Source organism: Lissotriton vulgaris, chromosome 6, assembly GCF_964263255.1.
Source record: "Lissotriton vulgaris chromosome 6, aLisVul1.2, whole genome shotgun sequence".
NCBI classification, from domain to species: domain Eukaryota; kingdom Metazoa; phylum Chordata; class Amphibia; order Caudata; family Salamandridae; genus Lissotriton; species Lissotriton vulgaris.
In genome coordinates, this window is record NC_141694.1 from 721,052,808 (window position 1) to 721,072,503 (window position 19,696).

Here is a 19,696-nt window from a genome sequence, read left to right on the forward strand (position 1 = left end):
TGATGGATTCTGTCTGGAGTAACATATATTCTACGAAGAAATTTAAAATGTATCAATTTGTGGTGGCTATTAAGGGAGACATTCTTAGTGACTGCGCAGCAAGCCGCCCATTGTTCATCCATTATTGAGTTACCTAAATCGCTCTCCCAATTCCTGCGGACCTTGTCCTCAGCAAATGGGATAATGTCTGCACACGCCTTGTATAGCTTGGAGATAAGGTGCACGCCCTGACTGCTCTCAATAACCATGGATAGGGAGGAGAAGGCGTGGGGGTTCAAGGGGAAAATCAGGAAAAGTGGCTCGTAACACCGAACAAATTCGCAATAGCACAAACTTATCCATGAACGTTGCTTCAGGGAATCGGGTTATGTCATCAGGGTCGAATGCATGGCCATCCGGAAACAGATCGCCCATTTTGACAATGTTAAATTTAGTGCATGTGCGTTGTATGTGTTTCTCACCAGTAATCGGCAGCCATCTGGCGTTGGGGAGTGAAAGGGATGCAGCATATAGAACAGGTGTGTTAGTGATCAATCTTAGTTTTTCCCATGCCCAACTGGTAGTAGAAACTGTTTGGATGTCTTTAGGGTCCCTGAGGAGGCCTTTGGGCAAGACAGTAGCTAGTGTCTCAGGGAGAACTAGATCTGACTCAGGACGTAAATATGGGATTCTGGTGTCTGAATGGTACCAAGCTTGTGCGAAGCTGCACTGGGCAACCAGATAATACAGCTGTAAATCAGGGACGCCATATCCCCCTCTGCCATAGGGTAATGTCATTACCCGCCAGCGGACCCGGGTCCATTTATCACCCCACACCAATCGTAATAAATGGGTACGGAGAGTCAAGAAAATCCTGTTTGGAAGGGGGATCGGAATGTTATGAAATAAATATAAGAACTTAGGGCGCACGACCATCTTGACGAAGGCCACACGGCCTGCTATGGAAAGTGGAAGTTTTAGCCATTTGTCTATCTGAGCCTCTAATGCGTGGATTGCCTGCCCGTAAGTAAGACGGATAATCTGTTCAGTGTTGAGGTGTATGTGTATACCCAAATATTTTACCGAGTCCGTGCACCACGCCAGCGGGAACTCGAGGTCCCACCTTTCTGTGCTCGTAGTGAGGGGAAAAATCACTGACTTATGCCAATTGATGCCTAGGCCGGAGTATACGCCAAATCGGAGAATTTCGCGGATGAGGGGATCTAAATTAATATGTGGATTGCGTACATAGAGGATTGTATCGTCTGCATATAACGATACTAATAACGGACCTGTGTTAAATTGTAGGCCTCTGTGAAGGTGTTTTTCTTGAAAATGCCAAATCAGAGGGTCCATGGCCAAAATAAATAATAAAGGCGAAAGTGGGCAGCTCTGCCTCATGCCACGCGATAGGGTAAAGGGAGCAGACAGGGTACCATTCAGTCTGAGCCGAGTGGTTGGCTGGCTATACAGCAGTGCTATGGTAGCAATAACACCAATCGACATTTCCATGCGTTGCATAATGGATAAAAAGAATGGCCATTCCAGGGAATCAAAGGCTTTTTCTGTGTTGAGTAAAATTGCGGCCGCAGGCACTTCAGGGTTTATCCTATGTAAGGTAGAGAACAGGGTTCGCAGATTGAAAGCTGTGGAGCGATGGGGGATGAAACTGGATTGTGCCGGGGATACTTTGGATTCCATTAAGAGGGAGAGACGACATGCAAGAACCTTGGCCAGAATTTTGTAATCTAGGCTCAACAGGGAATAAGTGCCCTCCCATTTTTGGTGCTTTGCAGCAATTTTAAGATCTTCTTAGAGTTTCAGGTTACTCAAATGGATGTAGTTTCTTATATTAATATTTTTCCCTGTCTTCATTGCTTGATTTTGCTCGCAAGAAAGTGTCACTCATAGTTGTTGAAATCACTCATAATTACACTGAAATTATGAAAATGTCACACGTGGCAATCGGAAACCTTGGCAGCTATGCAAGAGGCTTGGCAAAACTGTCTGACCTACAAGTAGAAGACATGGCCATTGTCAAGAATCGCTATCCAGGCAACTAATTCAGAATGCTGTTTGAGCCAGAACTGTGACGAGAGTCCATGGGACAAGGCACCAGGGTCATATGCGGGAATGAGGAAATCACGAGGAATGAGTACCTACAGTTTTCCATTTCAAGCAGTCGTCTCTTTATTGCCCTGTAACGAAACGGACTGCAGTTTCCAGAATAGGACCAATCAATAACGCTTCAGCTGAGAATACTTTATTCCAATGCACATTAACATGAAGTGACGACGTGGCATTCTTGCAGAAGTTTTTAGCGCTCGCACTGCATGGTTTTTATGCCACTCCACAAAGGACGCGTCTCATGAGCGGCGCGCGCTCTGCTCGGTGTCTCCGCCTAGTGGCGCGTGGGCCAGGATCGGCGCACGAGTTGGAAGGCGCGCGCAGGCCAACAGGAGACCCGGGGCGCGCGCACCTTCACTCAGGGCGCGCGACCGGGCCCGGCTGCTCCCTCGGATTCCCTTTAGTCGCTGCCTATTTTAGACCTGGTCGCTGACAGTCCTGGGCCGGGGAGGGCGGAGGAGGCACGCGCGGCTCCTAGAGCACCCATCACTGCTCCAGACACGCAGAACGAGCCGCTGCGGGCACCGGAGGGGAGGCGAGAACCGAAAGAAGTGTTTAGAGAGCGGTGAGACCTTATGTTTTTTTTAAATAATAAAATTAGCGTGGGAGGGTAGATGTGCTGCTTCTAAAGTTAGAAAAAAGCTGGAGCCGCGCCGGGCAGCTGAGGCGCGCGCTCTACGAGGGCGTGTCACCGGCATGTGCAGAATGTACTCTGCTCGACCCCTGGCCAGACCTTGAGTTCACTTACTCCCTGTCCCGTGCGCTTTACAGCTTGGCAGCCGCTGGGTGCAGCACCGCGGTAAGATACCTCTAGTTTACCGCTACCACTCTCTCTATAATAACGCTCACTCTTTGAAAACAGACCCAGCCTCTTAAAAATGCACCGCACTTTAACCGCCTAAAACATCCTCGAAATGGTAAAACACTCCCATCCTCTTAAAACACCTGTCAACTAAAAAAAAATCACACTCTAAAATAATTATATTCTAAAAACTCTTCTACGTAGTAAACTCTCCCATCCTCTAAAAATCACCCCTGTAGGGAAATAAAACTCACAAAAAGACACCATACATAAGCCTTGGAAAAAAACTTCCATCCTTTTAAACTCCCTCACTCTCTCTAAACACCAGGCCCAGTTCTGAAAATTTTCTCATCCTCCAAAAAAACCTCACTCGCTAAAAAACACTTATCCTCAAAAACTACCCACACCAGAAAAACTCTTACCCGCCCCAAAAATACTTCTCACGAGTTACATCACCTGAAACGCTCTCATTCTCCAAAGAACACTCTCGTGCTCTAAAAACGCTCACCCCCAGTGTGTGCGAGTTATGTCTCTGCATGAACCTCCTTCCAACGCGCTATGAAGTTAGGGTGGTAGGAGCTCGGCGTAGTTAGCTCCCGGTGTGATTTTGTCCTATTCTGTGTTCCACCTCGCAACTTCCTTTTGGTGTCTCCTGCATGGGGCATAGCTGTTAATAGTACAGCAGGTGCAGTGGCACCAGTGCCAAATGAACGCTATATATTAGTAAATATTACTACACCACCAGTACTCAGGGGCATTTCCTTGCTCGCAGTTGTGCCTGTAGCATCCTTGTCGCTGGATTCCTGTCCTCTGTGGTTCTGTAAAGGTCAGCGCACGGTGGCTTGCAATTAGCCCTGGTGCCGGCAAGTAAAATTACCTTTTTGGGGCAGGAAAGTACAAGATTATCAGTGTACAATGGCCCCAGGTGGCGGTGCACCTTCTACATCAATTGTAGTTACGCCCCGGCTGCGAGGTGTTTACGGGCAGTGCACCCCTCTGCGGTGTGCAGAGACTGCATGAGAGCTTATCCTGTCCGCCGCTCTCACCTCTCCCTGTCTGTGGTAACACAAGAGCCCGCAGCAGGCAGCATGGCTGCTCAATATTTAATGAGCCTGGCACCGGCTGCAGCGAAACAATCCGAGCTGCGACGAGCCCAAGGGACAGACTCGTCTTGTTTATATTCAGAAGCATTTGTTCCCTAAACTCCCACATTCACTGGCATGGCAACATGGCCAACACGTGTCATCGGAAGTGCCATAGATTCAATAACACAAGAGCGGACCTGCACTTATGAAACTTTCCAAGTTGTTTTGGGATAGTCTCAGCAAAAAAAAAAAAAAAAATACTGCCAAAGTTTGAATGGGTCAATATTTCTTACACATATGAAAAGTGCCGTCTGGACGGTACTAGGAGTTGGTGCCCGAACTGATATGGGCTTGAAGACACCCTGCACATTTCACCTAAGTGGGCATGTATTTAAAGGGAAACCATGAGGTATTATACATTAAATCTGCCCCTCATTTGGAGTAAATCTGCCCCATATTTGGAGAGACTGTAATGACTCGACTTTGCAAAACGAGCATTCATAGGGAAACAGAATAGTTCTGTACATGTGTAAGGGCACGAGAGAAGCACAGCGTTGTTCTTGTTGGAGTACCGCGGTTCCGTGCATGTCTTGCCTCTTTTTTTTATTATTATTATTGTAATTCAGTAAAGATTTTAACCCCCCCACCCAACCCCCGTGTGTTTTTCTGATTAAGAACCAGATGTGACTTGTTCCCCTTAGGCTGGAAGTGGACAGTGGAATATTCAATCTAATACAGGCTTCTTGTGATAAATTCGTTGACAGAGCTTTTGTTTAAGAGCAAACGGATTTTTGAACTTCAGTTTTTGTCATCTAAATATTTCACGAAAATTGATAATAGCGTTACATTTTTGTCAGTGGAGAACATCTTATGGAAACAACTGTAAACAAAAGTATATCTTTCATTTTCTTTACATTTGGAGCTCTAAATCAGTAACTTAACAAGTGACCCAGAGTATGATGTAAGTTGGTAACACCTTTCCATTCGACCACTATGTCCCATAAAAATCATAGGAACTACGGCTAAGGGAAAACAATGGAAAATAGAAACAACAAAAAACACGTGCTATTACCAATTCAAAAAAGTGCCCACATTCATGATACAAAGCTGAACATATATAGAAAAGTACATATTTACGGATGTTTACATACACTTTGGTGACAGAAGACAATATTATTTGCTCGGTCACATATCCCAAACAGTTAAGGTTAGATTACAACAGAAGCAAACGCACTGCGAGTGGATTTATATGCTGATGTAATACCGAATGGCATATGCAGCAATATGAAAGTCGGCAGTAAGTCTGCGCAACAGCAGCCTTGATGCTCTTCTGCACTGCTGCAGTTTTTTTCACATAACCTCAATCTCTGATCGCACAGTTTCGCTGCAGTCTCTTTCTTGTAAAACAATACAAGTGAAATCTTTCTAAATATCAACTAACACCCTCAACTGCGCCATTTTACTTGCTGCTTCCAAACACAGAACTTGTTGTGCCGCATAAACCTTTTGAAACAATGTTTTCTTTTCTTGTGCTATATTTAAACTATGTTTTTTTTATACGCGGAACACATTAGGTTGATTGAGAGTAGTATAAAGTTGTTTACATGTGTAATTAAATAGTTTTGAAGCACAGGTATTTGTGATAGATGGCTAAGTTGCCTGTTAGTGAAAGTAAGTTTTAACAGAAATGTATTTTTGTTTTTAAATTGTTCCTCCGGGTGAGATTTTAAGTTGAAACAAAGTTGCACTCATGCTGAAGGAACACTGTACCCATAAGCATTACATTGTTTATCTTGTAGATAGACTTTTTCTCTTGGTAGTCGAAATCTTATAGCATTGCTATAGTTTGGTATTTCTCGAAGTTGACTGTTATGATGTGACGTTTTCTTTTTTTCTTAGGACAGTTTTCACTTGTTTGCCTCAATAAAAAACAATATTTTGTTAACATGAGGACTTTTTTCCACAGCATAATTTAGCTATTGAATTAATGACCCTGTAAAAGTAATCACTTCTAGCCATCACTGAACTTTGAACTGCAGATACAAAGTCCTTTTAGAGTGCTCCCCATTATAAGGGGAAACAGCCTTTACCACACAGTCTTTGCCACACATGCCTTTACCATATATGTCTTTACAGTGCATGCCTTTTCCTTGCATTTGACTTTACCACTCATTCCTTTATGACACAAGGTGAGTATAATTAAGGTAATATATGTACAATATGTAACTTATTAGTTTTTGGTGGGTATTGGTATAGGGTGATAAGGATATTTTTAGGGTTTGGGGTGGGTGGGGTGTAGGGTGGTAAGGGTATTTTTAGTGTTTAATGGTGGTTAGGGGTATAGGGTGGTAAGGGTAATTGAAGGGTTTATGGGTAGGTAAGGGTAGAGGATTGAAAGGGTATTTTAAGTTTTGGGCTGGGTAGGGGTATAGGATGGTAAGGGTCATTTTAGGGTTTAGAGGTGGGTTGGGGTAAAGGTGGTAAGTGTATTTTCATGGTTTAGAGGTGGTAAGGGTGTTTCTAGGATTTGGGGTGGGTAGGGGTAAAGGATAGTAAGAGTATTTTTAGAGTTTAGGGATGGGTTGAGGTGTAGAGTGTCAAGTGTATTTTTAGGGTTTGGGGTGGGTAGGCATATAGGGTGGTAAGGTAATTCTTATCTTAGGGTTTAGGGTTTGGTAAGGGTATAAGGTGGTAAAGGTCTTTTTAGAATTTAGGGCTGGATAGGGGTAAAGGGTGGGAGAGGTATTTTTAGGATTTAGTGGGAGGTGGGGATGTAGGGTGTTAAGTATAATTTTAGGATTTAGGGGTGGGTAATGATATAAGGTGGTAAAGCTATTTTTAGAGTTTAGGAGTGGATAGGGGTATAGGGTGGGAGGGGTATTTTTAGGATTTAGTTGCCGGTAGGTGTATATGGTGGTAAGGGTCATTTTAGGGTTTTGGGGATTTAGGGATGAGTAGAGGTAAAATGTGTTAAGGGTAAATAAAAAAAGGTGGGGTTTGAGAGGGTTTCCTCCAAATAAAGGAAAACATTTATAAAAAAAAGGGGGGTTGGGGTGCCCCCCCCCAAAAAAAAGAAAACACCAAAGTTTACAGAGATTTTATAGTTAGGAAATAGAATGTAAAAAAAAAATGTAACCTTTTTCTGTGAATTTTTCAGTTTTTTAAATTCTATTTCCTAACTATAAAGTCCCTGTAACCTTTGATTTTTCCGAGAATTTTTGAGGTTTTTTTAAATGTTAATTTCTAACTATAATGTCTCTGTAAACTAGGTTTATTTCAGTGAATTTCTAACATTTTCTGTATTTTATTTCATAACTGTACCATCCTTGTATTATTTTTCTATAATTAGAAATTGATTCTATGATTAGATAACTGATTTAATATTTTTCTTTGTATTGATTTGTCAAAAAAAGTGCAATTGAAATGCATTGTCCCTCTTCGCGGCGACACCGTAAGTCGCGATGACGTCAGTGGTCATGAATACCGCCTGTTTTTGGCAAAGTGTTAAACACATATATAGACATGTTTATTGTAAGTTTGAGACAAGGTATTTAGTAAGAAACTGATTTAACTATTTCCTTTGTATAGATTTGTTGAAAAAACTGCTTCTGAAATAAATTTTTCGTCTTCGCGGCGACATTGGAATTAGCGATGACGTCGTGGTCGCGCATAGCGCGTGTTTTTGGCAAAGTGTTAAACACATATATAGACATGTTTTATTGTAAGTTTGAGTCTAGGTATTTAGTAACATATTGATTTAGCTTTCCCCTTTGCATACATTTGTTGAAAAAACATACATCTGAAATTCATTTTCTTTCATCACGACGCTACTGATAGTTGAGATGGTGTCGCTGGTCGCGATTAGCGCATGTTTTTTGGCAAAGTGTTAAACAGATATACAGGCATTTTTTATTTAAAGTTTGACTCTAGCTGTTTAGTAAGATATTGATTTAACTTCCCTCCTTTTATAAATTTGTCAAAAAAAGTATATGTAAAATTTATTTTACTTCTTTGCGGCGACACAGGAACTCGCGTGAACATTGGTGCCCCTGAATACCACTTGTTTTCAGTAAAATGTAAAAACCATCTTTAGATATATATGTACATACATCTGAGTGTACCTGTTTAGTAACATATTGGTTTAAGTTAATTTTTTCTACGCATTGGTCAAAAAGAGCAGTTCCCAAAAATAACTCAGTTTTCGGGCGCCGTCAGAAGTTGCGACGATGCCAGTACTCGCGAATTGCACGTAAGTACCAGATGAAGAAATTTCATTGGTTTACACACTTTCCTTTATAAAAGGAAGTACACACCCATTTCTACCTTCTTTAACTTTCCAGGTACTGGTTAACAACCAGAGGAAGACAAACAAGTGGTTGAGGTTATTTAGGAGCAGGAGGTCCCTGCTGCACAAGAAGAGTCTTCAAATTAAGAACCACCAATGAAAAAGCAAAGCATAACTTTGGATTTTTTCACTATTCCATCTGGTGAATCGAAGATTACAGCTAAATTGGTGAAGTGCAGTTTGTGTGACAAGATCTTATCTAGAGGCACAACAAAAAAATATTCATGTGGTACAACAAGTGTGTTTTACCACTTAAAAACATACCACAGGAAGCACTTCAACATTGCAGAGAGAGGATCATCAGCCTCCAGAGCTCCAGCCCCTGCTCATAGTGACAAAGTTCCACCTGAAGTCCAGAGAAGATGCAATGAAATGTCACCGGACTTGAAACGTTTTGCTACCTTCTGCATGGACTGTAATACCATCGTAGCAGTCTCTAGATGTAATTTTACAGAATGTAAAACGCCATAATTGTTAAAAATGTTTGTTGCTTTTTTATTGCAGGACTTGAAGCACCATTTTTTAGTTAGGGCTTACAATTATGTTATTTTTCTTGCCATTTTATTTTTGAAAACAATACATAAAAAGTAAAAAAATGAAGAAGGCCCCCCTCAAAAAATACAAAATCAGTTCTGCCAAATTTGGTGTAATCCCGTCCAGCGGTTCGGGCTGTAGGCTGGACAACACGTTCCTATGGGAAATAACATTACAAATGCACCCTTATTTCGCACCTAGATTTCTCGGTCCCTACTGCACGGATCACTGCCAAACTTTCCATGACATACAGAACCTACGTTTACACTTTTTGGGAAAAATTTCATGCAGATTGGACAAACGATGCCAATGAGTCAATGACAAAATAAACCAATTAATTCAAATTATCTTCATGTACCTCATTCATATGTCTAGCAACAGGATAACTCTTATCACAATTCTTCACTGCCCTGAGATGCTGTAAAATCCTCGCATGTACCGTTTGTATGGTGCTCCCAACATAGAGTTTGGGGTAGGAACATTGCAGAATATATACAACATGATCACTCCTACAATTGTAAGGATTATGTATCCTCCATGGGGTTTTCATTAATGGTGATTGAACCTCTCTTACATTAAGACAATGTTTGCAAGCTTTGCACCTATGACACACGAGGAACCCAGGGCTGGCTGTGAACTAAACTTTGGGTTCTATCACTTCAGGACTACTGACAACTTGTGCCTGATGCATTGATTTGGCACTTCTGAAAGTGAGTAAGGGTTTGCAGGATATTTATTTTCCTAGTGTTGAATCGCTGATCACAAAGTGTGAAATCCTTGTCATTATATCTCGCACCTTCGCATGATAGGCTTTGAATCCAGTGATCATCCGAAATTCATCCTTATCTTTGTTCTTTCTGGCATTTCAAATCCTTTCTCTCTTATTGTCCTCCCTATTCGGGAACAGCAATGTGTCTCTGGTAATTACCTCAACCTTGTATTTGGCTTGTTCTAGTACTTGGGAGCTGTAATCTCTTTTGACAAATCTTTCTTGAAGTTGCCCCATGACTTCAATCAATGTCGTTGCTTCGCTGCAGGTTCTTTTCTTCCGCAGATATTCTGCATATGGAATGCTCTGCTTCAATGTACTTGGGTGAAAACTATGCAAGTCTAGGACAGAGTTCCCTGCTGTAGGTTTCCTATGGGTTTTAGATTGTAGTTTATTTCTCTTCACAAATACCTCCAAATTCAGAAAACAAACCTCAGAGATACTGATGGTTGAAGTACATTTTAGATTTAATGTGTTGTCTTTCAATTCAGGGACTAATATCTGGACTGATTCAGGGGTGCCATTCCACAAAATAAACAGATCATCTATAAATCATGTCCACAGAATGACATTTTCCGTCCAATCCCTGGCATACTTCACCCTGAGCTCCTGCTCCTCCGACCACCTCTTAGGTGGCATAACTTGGGGCAAAGCAGGTGCCCATGGCAGTGCCCCTCACTTGCTTATAGATATCCATTCCATACATGACAAATATTGTTCTCCAGGCACCACTCTTTCATTTTAGGAATTATGCCAGAATGTTGGTGCAAATAAATTGATCTGGAACCTAAAAAATACTTCATGGATCTAAGCCCATCCTTATGGGAAAGGCTTGTATAGAGCGAAGTCACATCCAGTGTCATCAACACATAGAACTCCTCCCATGGAATATCATAACTTCTTTTGAGAAAATCTCCTGTGTCTTGAATATAGGAGGGTAAATTGCCTACAAATTCCTGCAAGAAATGGTCATTAAATCAGGACGTAGTTTCAAATAGACTGCCTATGGCTGAAATAATGGGTCTACCGTAGGGAGTTTCATAATTCCTATGAATTTTTGGGGTCAAATAAAGTATTGGAGTTGTATGGGCATCCACTTTCTAATACACATATTAATTTTGAGTGATTAGACCTGTCTCTCTCCATCTTGCTAGGTCAGCATGGAGCCTGCTTCTGATCTCAACTAGGTTTGCTTGTGATATTTTTTGATAACACATGTTATCCCTTAACTCCAGCATTACCTCTATATTATACATGCCTAGGGGCCACAAGACAATGTTCCCTCTTTTATCGGACTGACGGACCACAATGTCCTATCTGCTTTTGATTTTTTCAATGACGTGCTGAAATTTCAGCCCTTGCCTTTTGTTGCCACTTTTAAAGTTCTCACTAGATGTTAAAGATAATGCCTTTAAACCATTAATCACCAGTTCTGAATATATGTCCAAAGAGTCCCTTGGGAGGATTGGTACAAAAGTTGATTTGGGTTTGAAGGGTGTCTCAATACTTCCATAGATGTCTATTCCCATAGTATCTACCATTTCCCTAGATGATGGAAGTAGCCATGTCCTGTCTTTGTCCCGTTCCAGCTGTTCCAGATCATGCAACAGATCCATATCAACAACAGCTACATTTGTGTCAGGAATCATCCCTCTAGGATGCTCCGTATCTCCCTACTTCTTTTGTTGTGAAAAAACTTCCTTAATCTCAATTTCCTCATAAATTTGAAAAAATCAATTCGCGTCTGTCCATAGTTGAAATTGGTCTGCATACAAAATGAAAGTCCCAAAGACAGTATAACCTCTTCTTCTTCCGAGAGCTCTAAATCCTATAGGTTAACCACCGTTCCAGCAATTGGTTTTAGTTGCATTGCACTGTATGCTTTGTTTTTACCCTAGATCTGAGCTCCATGCCTTCTTGTTCTCTGTTAAATTTTCCTTTTCCTGTGGGCGCGATCTGATATTCAGTGTGCGATCTAGGCATAAAAATTGAGCTCATCGATCACTGTTGGTGGCTCTACATTCTCTTTACCCCTGGCAGGCAATCCCACTCCTTCTTCCTGGTCTGTATCCAGTGCACAACTGAACTCAGAACTTGTTTCTGTGGCTATTTGTTTTTCTTCATTTGTTGCTTGAGGAGTGGCCTTATCAGAAAGCTTTTGTCTGCGTAGGGTATCAAAGCACCGCACACATGTGTACATTTGTACCCTTTCGTAATCTAGCATGTCCCTTGTTGAACTTTATTGCCTTTGGTTCCCTGATTGTCTCATCATGATTTTTCAATTTACTCTCCTGAGCTTTTTGGATTGCTTCTGGGTTAGAGTATTGACTCATCTCCAGCTGGAGCACTCGTATTCCCTCTAATAATTTTTCTCTGTCCTGTTTGGCATATTTCACAAGAATCTTCATCATATTCTGTGATGATTCCGCACTGTTGGCGGCCAAATCCTGCAGCATCTCAGTATCCGGATTTTCAATACACTCAACCCTCGTGATACCCTGCCTACCTCCCCAAAAATTTCTAGTGATTTGCATTCCCACCACATATATTTTCTTTTACTCCTGCTCCATCTTTTTCAAACAGACCCCGACACTGCTGGGCTCAGGTTTGGAAAGTTTTTATTCAATAAGGCTCTGACGCATTTCGGTGGTTTGCAACATTTTGCTCACATAACGTAGACACCATTGAAAATGCTATATATACTGTCACGGCAACCACGCACATCGGCATGGACATAATAGAAACATTCTGGTTTCCTATGAACATTTAATTTTGAAAAAGTGGTCGGTGCTAGATATTTTCATATGCTTTTAACTTAAACTTCAAATTCATTGTTTATACTTTTTCTTGATAAACCCCTTAATCTCAAGTGTCATCAGATAAACCATTTTACCCGTTTTCTTTTTTCAACTTTTTTAAATGTGAATAAACAAAATTTATAAGTAATATATGCATGCAGAACCAAATATAGTTGTATACATTCTTTCCTCCTTGACATTTTTTTTAATCATGATGTCATTAAACTATTGCAATCACTTATGATCTCAGTAGTTTCATGGTGTGCCCATGATTGTCTCAAATGTCCTGTGAATAATTAAAAGGTTCCTTGTTCAGAAGTGCCACATACTTAGTGGGTATAGCCTATAGTTTTGACAATTAGTTTGTTTAATACATTTAACATCTCATTTCTGAACCTCTCAGCTTTTTTTCCCAGCTCATAACGTTTCCCCAGTGGGTTTTGTTTTCAGGAACAATAACTAAACTCAATTCATTGAGATCACAGATTCAATATCTACTTCTTTTATCTTTCCTGCATCTTCTCATTTTCTACACCCCACACATTATTTTCTCTGAAAAAAAGGAAAGACCACCATCATTAATATGCACACTTATTCAGACAAAGAGTCAGTATAAACTATATGAAATATAAAGGAGGAGAGAGAGAAATTTCTCGAGAGTGTTTCTACATAACACAATTTCAATTTCCACATTCAGACAATCTACTCATGGCTACTGTCGTGGAACAGAACATATCAGCAACGGTTCATTACAGATCAACATTTAATTCTTCACCCGAATTTAAACCATTGGGCATTTTGCTATTTGGGATGATTATGTAGCGAGATTCTAGTCTCCTTAATTAGAGTTCCCTGTTGCGCCCTCTGGCATTCTTTAGAATTGAGTCTATGACATAATAAACCAGATTGGTTGCATTGCCCCCATGCACCTCATATATATGGTGGACAAATGGGTTGCTCTTCTCATCGTTGGCTAGGGCTCGTAAGTATTGTAGTATCCTGACATGTACCATGTGAATTGTGCTTCATACGTACGTTTTCGGACATAAGCATTGAAGTACATACACTACATACTCACTTCTACAGTTGTAGGTATTACAAAGTGTCAGTGGGGTAATAAGGAGGGGTGACCTGAATTCCTTTGTATTGTGCCCATGTTTACAGGGTTTACAGCTGTGGCACCTTTGGAATCCTGAACTCTTCCTTAGCCATGGTTTTCGTTGGTTCATTACCGGACCACTCACTACGAGTTCATTCCTCATGGATTTTGGCCATCTGTAGGTCAACAGGGGGCTTCTAGGGGCTAATTCACCTATGATTAGGTCACTCTTAATGAGACGCCAATGTTTTAGCAGGGTTCCCCCAAGTGTCTGGTGATAAACTGAATATCCCGTGATCATTCTCATTTGCCCTGAAGCTGCTGGCTTGCTACTCTCCTTCTTGAACAGTAACTCATCTCTCTGTTTTGAATTAGCTTTCTTCTTCGCTGTATCCAACACTTCCTATTTGTAGCCTCTGGCTTGAAATCTACAACTAAGTTCCACTTGAACCTCTTCTAATGTGTCTTCATCACTGCAGTTCCGTCTCATGCAGAGATTCTCCGCGTAGAGAATGATGTTCTTCAGTTTGGTTGGGTGGAAACTTTTATATATATTTTTTGTATTCCTGAAACGAAGGTTTGGATGACATATATATATGTATATATATATATTTGCTTCAAGGAGAGAACCATCAGATCAATGATCAATAAACATTAGGGAATTATGAAATCTGACCACACAATGGGGAGTTTGTTAGCACAAAAAACAGACATCACATACAGGAGAGCATTCTCCTTGAGAGATGCTCTGGTAAGAAACAGTCCAGAGGTCATCACCACAAAAAACTGGCTAGCTGACGTAAAGGGTTTTGTCAAGTATCTGAGTTGCAGAGCGTGTACGTTTGGCAAGAATTTGACCAGAGTTGAGTCGACCTTCAGGCACACTCCACTTACTATTAAACACAGATTGACATGCAGGACAGAATTTGCTGTCTATATGCTTGAGTGCAAATGTGGACTACGCTACATTGGGAGCACTGCTCCAGGTCCACCTCAGCATACTTCAACACCTTAGGGCTATAGTGAATAAGGACCAAGCTTACCCTGTAGCGAGGCACTTTAAGGAGGTGCACAACAATAACCTAGAGCACCTGCAATATTCTGTCATTGATTGTGTTCCGCCATTTAAGCGGGGTGGCAACAGGGAAAGGCTCTTGAGACAGTTGGAGAGTAGATATATTTTACACAATTCAACACCAAGGCACCTGCAGGTCTCAACACCACGGAGGATTTACATCACTTCCTATAACCCAGCGCAGTTGGCTGACACAAACATCGCGCACCACATGGCTGAGATTACACGTACACATGACACTACCATTCATTGTTGCTTTCTCCTGCTGGTTTCTTTTTGCATCAGTATTGTACATATTGTATATATATATATTTTCTACTGTAACTGTCGATCTCTATGTTTGTACTTAGTTTCCTCACTGTATTGTATCCACATGGATATGCATTAAGGTTTGCATCATTTGAATTTTTTTTATTTTATTTATTTTTGGAGATTTATAGAGCGCATGGCTGCCCGGGAGCGTCCCAGCGCTGACAGAATCCACTAAGATCTCCAAGGGAGGGGCCGGAGGGAAAACAAGGGATCAAGGGAACAGCCATGTCTTCAGGGATTTGCGAAATGTTAGGAGATTAGGTTGGGCCCGGAGGTCCGGTGGAAGAGTATTCCACATCTTGGATGCCTGAAATGAGAATTGTCGACCTCCGAAACGTGATTTTTTGATCTTGGGTATTTTGGTCAGGTGGGCATTGGTAGAGCGTAGGGTTCTGGATGTCGTGTGGGGAGTTACGAGATTTTTCAGAACCGGGGGGGCTTTACCGTGCAGGATTTTGTGGGTTAGGCACATGGCCTTGAAATGCACCCTTTGTTCCACCGGGAGCCAATGCAGTTCTTTGAGTGCAGGTTCTGGAGAGCAGCGTTTTTTGGTACCAGTGAGAATTCTGGCGGCCGCATTTAGGCCAGAGCTATGAGTCACCACTGAGTATTTATACCGTTATTTTTTTGCCATTTGTGGACTGCTAGCCTACTCACTACTAGCACATTTGTGAATATTGTGATAGGTCATACGTATCTTCGTATTCCTGTCAGGCATCACGCATTTTATGCGGTCCACACACCGTCAATGCACTTGTTTAGTGTGGCATCAGAGTGGCTCACCAGCAATACTTTTGTGAGTATGGATAGACAGCTCATAATTAGGTCGCTATTTCTTTTGTTTTAGTTCACCCACTAGGCATTCATGATCTGCTCTAATGCCTGTAAGGTAGGCAGCACATCTATTACACTCACTGTATCTTCGCGCATTGAGCTCCTTCACGCCTACCTCACCTTGTCAATACACGCTCATAAGGTTCAGGTAACCACTGTTACCCCTTCCCTCACAATCACTACTTTCAAATTCAGTGGCAAGCAGCATTCATGCAGTTAGTTTCTTTGGCTTGCAACGTTAGTAATGTGCTATTTTTTATTTTACTTCTTTCAGACACCAACGGTCCCATGCATTCATTAATAGGAGGAGAGAGAGAAATTTCTCGAGAGTGTTTCTACATAACACAATTTCATTTTCCACATTCAGACAATCTACTCATGGCTACTGTCGTGGAACAGAACATATCAGCAACGGTTCATTACAGTTCAACATTTAATTCTTCATCCGAATTTAAACCATTGGGCATTTTGCTATTTGGGATGATTATGTAGCGAGATTCTAGTCTCCTTAATTAGAGTTCCTTGTTGCGCCCTCTGGCATTCTTTAGAATTGAGTCTATGACATAATAAACCAGATTGGTTGCATTGCCCCCATGCACCTCATATATATGGTGGACAACTGGGTTGCTCTTCTCATCGTTGGCTAGGGCTCGTAAGTATTGTAGTATCCTGACATGTACCATGTGAATTGTGCTTCATACGTACGTTTTCGGACATAAGCATTGAAGTACATACACTACATACTCACTTCTACAGTTGTAGGTATTACAAAGTGTCAGTGGGGTAATAAGGAGGGGTGACCTGAATTCCTTTGTATTGTGCCCATGTTTACAGGGTTTACAGCTGTGGCACCTTTGGAATCCTGAACTCTTCCTTAGCCATGGTTTTCGTTGGTTCATTATCGGACCACTCACTACGAGTTCATTCCTCATGGATTTTGGCCATCTGTAGGTCAACAGGGGGCTAATAGGGGCTAATTCACCTATGATTAGGTCACTCTTAATGAGACGCCAATGTTTTAGCAGGGTTCCCCCAAGTGTCTGGTGATAAACTGAATATCCCGTGATCATTCTCATTTGCCCTGAAGCTGCTGGCTTGCTACTCTCCTTCTTGAACAGTAACTCATCTCTCTGTTTTGAATTAGCTTTCTTCTTCGCTGTATCCAACACTTCCTATTTGTAGCCTCTGGCTTGAAATCTACAACTAAGTTCCACTTGAACCTCTTCTAATGTGTCTTCATCACTGCAGTTCCGTTTCCTGCAGAGATTCTCCGCGTAGAGAATGATGTTCTTCAGTTTGGTTGGGTGGAAACTTTTATATATATTTTTTGTATTCCTGAAACGAAGGTTTGGATGACATATATATATGTATATATATATATTTGCTTCAAGGAGAGAACCATCAGATCAATGATCAATAAACATTAGGGAATTATGAAATCTGACCACACAATGGGGAGTTTGTTAGCACAAAAAACAGACATCACATACAGGAGAGCATTCTCCTTGAGAGATGCTCTGGTAAGAAACAGTCCAGAGGTCATCACCACAAAAAACTGGCTAGCTGACGTAAAGGGTTTTGTCAAGTATCTGAGTTGCAGAGCGTGTACGTTTGGCAAGAATTTGACCAGAGTTGAGTCGACCTTCAGGCACACTCCACTTACTATTAAACACAGATTGACATGCAGGACAGAATTTGCTGTCTATATGCTTGAGTGCAAATGTGGACTACGCTACATTGGGAGCACTGCTCCAGGTCCACCTCAGCATACTTCAACACCTTAGGGCTATAGTGAATAAGGACCAAGCTTACCCTGTAGCGAGGCACTTTAAGGAGGTGCACAACAATAACCTAGAGCACCTGCAATATTCTGTCATTGATTGTGTTCCGCCATTTAAGCGGGGTGGCAACAGGGAAAGGCTCTTGAGACAGTTGGAGAGTAGATATATTTTACACAATTCAACACCAAGGCACCTGCAGGTCTCAACACCACGGAGGATTTACATCACTTCCTATAACCCAGCGCAGTTGGCTGACACAAACATCGCGCACCACATGGCTGAGATTACACGTACACATGACACTACCATTCATTGTTGCTTTCTCCTGCTGGTTTCTTTTTGCATCAGTATTGTACATATTGTATATATATATATTTTCTACTGTAACTGTCGATCTCTATGTTTGTACTTAGTTTCCTCACTGTATTGTATCCACATGGATATGCATTAAGGTTTGCATCATTTGAATTAGGCCAGAGCTATGAGTCACCACTGAGTATTTATACCGTTATTTTTTTGCCATTTGTGGACTGCTAGCCTACTCACTACTAGCACATTTGTGAATATTGTGATAGGTCATACGTATCTTCGTATTCCTGTCAGGCATCACGCATTTTATGCGGTCCACACACCGTCAATGCACTTGTTTAGTGTGGCATCAGAGTGGCTCACCAGCAATACTTTTGTGAGTATGGATAGACAGCTCATAATTAGGTCGCTATTTCTTTTGTTTTAGTTCACCCACTAGGCATTCATGATCTGCTCTAATGCCTGTAAGGTAGGCAGCACATCTATTACACTCACTGTATCTTCGCGCATTGAGCTCCTTCACGCCTACCTCACCTTGTCAATACACGCTCATAAGGTTCAGGTAACCACTGTTACCCCTTCCCTCACAATCACTACTTTCAAATTCAGTGGCAAGCAGCATTCATGCAGTTAGTTTCTTTGGCTTGCAACGTTAGTAATGTGCTATTTTTTATTTTACTTCTTTCAGACACCAACGGTCCCATGCATTCATTAATAAAGAAAACAATAAATATAGACAAAATCCGTACTATATTCTGAGTGACATGTCCAGCCGGACAGAGGTCTTCAAGTTTACTGAATACACAATTAAATTCAAACAGAATACCTTCAACTGATCACCCGTGTGGTACACAAGCCTGTGCCCAACACTAACAGGTCTTAATACAGAAGGTAGGTTTACAAACAGGAAGGCTTTTTAAGGCAGACAAACGTTTTCTGTGTACTAGATACCGTTATACAGAAAAATCAAGAAAACACCATTACAACACATAGCAATCACGTTTTGTATAAGGTGTTACAAGGTCGACGGCGTTTCGGTCCCCCTATTTGTTATAGGGACCATCATCAGGACATTAGAATAATGCCTTAACGTTGTTAGCCTCTAATTACCTAAGGAAAAGATAGGAGAAAGGATTCACATTTATTTGAGAAAAACTAACATTATTTAGGAAGGTGACATGTGGTGAAAGTGAACCAGTGGTGTTTAAAAGGCATTCAAATAAAGGCGGTCAAAATGTGTGACAGTGACCAGCGTAGGAGTTGATAGGCTAAAGGGACAAGTTGATGTGGTGATGCTCAGGAGGAGCGTTTACATGCTTGGCTGATGCACGCGTAAGTATCGCTAGACTGGTGACGGAGCTCATGCTGAGCATATACGTGCTAACCAGGTGCCTGGCGATGGGCCCGGTGGTACGGAGCAATTGGCCGTCTGTGAGGTTCATCTAATGCTTCGCGGTCTGTGGTGCGCTAATGGTGGCTAAGATCATGCTTACAAAGTATTAAACGGGGTACGCCTAAGAGAAAATAACCGGGACATGCCTGAAGCGGGTCGTTCGTGATTGGGTAGATGCCGAGGTGAAAGCAAGGTCTACGAAGAGACAAAATCGACGGGCTTACCCGGGCACAAGTAGGTGGCCGGAAAGAGGTATCAAAAGTGAGTACTGCAGCCCTAAAGGGAGGTAAAAAAGGTCCGTTAAAACGGGAATTCGGAACAAGTGATTCGAAGTCAGTGCCCACGAGTCATGTCTTACCAAAATTGGGTGCTATGCGCGTCGCGGTATATAAACCTGTTCCAACGGCGCCAGGAAACTGCCTGTTGGAAAAAGCGACCATCAGAACCGAACACA

The 19,696-nt window shown here is 41.7% G+C and overlaps 1 protein-coding gene across 6 annotated transcripts in view; it reads left to right on the plus strand.

Moving 5' to 3' along the window:
- Positions 1-2,508: 2,508 nt before the first annotated feature.
- POPDC1 (popeye domain cAMP effector 1) overlaps positions 2,509-19,696 on the plus strand; it is a 391,499-nt gene continuing 374,311 nt past the window's right edge. For 2 of the 6 annotated variants that reach the window (XM_086926712.1, XM_086926709.1), the window contains exon 1: positions 2,536-2,671. The gene's annotated coding sequence lies outside the window, so the exon portion shown is untranslated. Of the gene's footprint in view, positions 2,684-2,834; positions 2,906-19,696 lie in introns of those variants that run through there. The other 4 variants (XM_086926710.1, XM_086926708.1, XM_086926711.1 and 1 more) reach the window with 4 other exon arrangements.